Consider the following 1,213-nt stretch of genomic DNA (forward strand, 5'->3'; position numbering starts at 1 on the left):
TGGTGAGGCTTCATTATCGCGCTATCCTGCAATCGCAGTGTGGCTCTGTTGTCTATGCAATCGTGCTCGCATAGTATATATGTTTTGCTCATGCTATCATGTTCTACGCTAATACCATGCTCCACGTTGTGGAATCGTGATCTCCCGGATCCTTCTCCCGTTATTTCTTGGCTGGTCCGCCGTCCTACTATTGGATATTAATGCGCATAAGCGTTGGCCTCCCATATCAGTACTCTAGACTACGGGTGCTATTCCGTGGATTGGTGCCTCCACGCAGTCGTGTTGTTCCGTCGCCCGTTTGTCGTGCTCTCCTCGTGAGGTTCCATCGACCGCATAATTCTGCTATCGAGCAATCGCGGTGTGGTAATGCTCTCTATGGTATTGTAGTGCATCGGCGTTGCCAGTGTTTTATCGTGTCCTATAATGACATTGTACTCTGCGGTGTGCCATCGTCGTCACCCCATCGTGTTCCAACCGCTGCTCTTGTTTGGTCGGTTGACTGTGCTCCGTGTTCTACTGTGGTGTTATGGGAGAATTCCTGTCCGTGCACTCTTACAGTTACGTGTTCTACCGTGGCTTCTAACGTCCAGGCTCTACCCTAACTTCTTACGTCCGTGCTCTTCCGTAGCTGTGCTTTTCAGCATGCTGGGGTGTCTATATATTTTATTATCTTCCGTGGCCCGTACTCTCCCGTCATATTCTTGCCCTTCTGTACTTTTCATGGCCGCGTGCTCTTCCGTTTTTCACGCTACGTATACAATTCGTGGTTTGCATCGGGCTAAGTCATCTAGCATCGTCCATGGCCTTCCGTGCTTCGTGTTTGCTCTTCTATCCCAGCGTCTACATAGTGTGGGTCGGTGTTCCGTCGTGTTTCGTGTTCTTGCTGAGTCACGTGCCTCCGCGCAAACTTGATCACAAACGCTGTTCCCATTTTGTTTGCTGTACGCAACATATATTGTTGGAAAGCTCACATAATATCTTAAGGTCACACACTACGCGCGCAAAAACAAAGGAAGGTGATATTTCTCCCGGAGGCAGTGTGGGGTGCAGGGGTGTAAGCCACAATTGTCATATTTTAAAGTTTTCACATTATTAATAGTATTAGTAAAATTGTGATTTATTATTTAACGCTAATATAACAATTATGTGTACTACTACTACAAATGCCTGCAAGCAAAAAATATGAAATGCCTTGATAATTGTACTAAGCAAA

Source organism: Phytophthora infestans, genomic scaffold (assembly GCF_000142945.1).
Source record: "Phytophthora infestans T30-4 supercont1.1 genomic scaffold, whole genome shotgun sequence".
Lineage (NCBI taxonomy): Eukaryota > Oomycota > Peronosporomycetes > Peronosporales > Peronosporaceae > Phytophthora > Phytophthora infestans.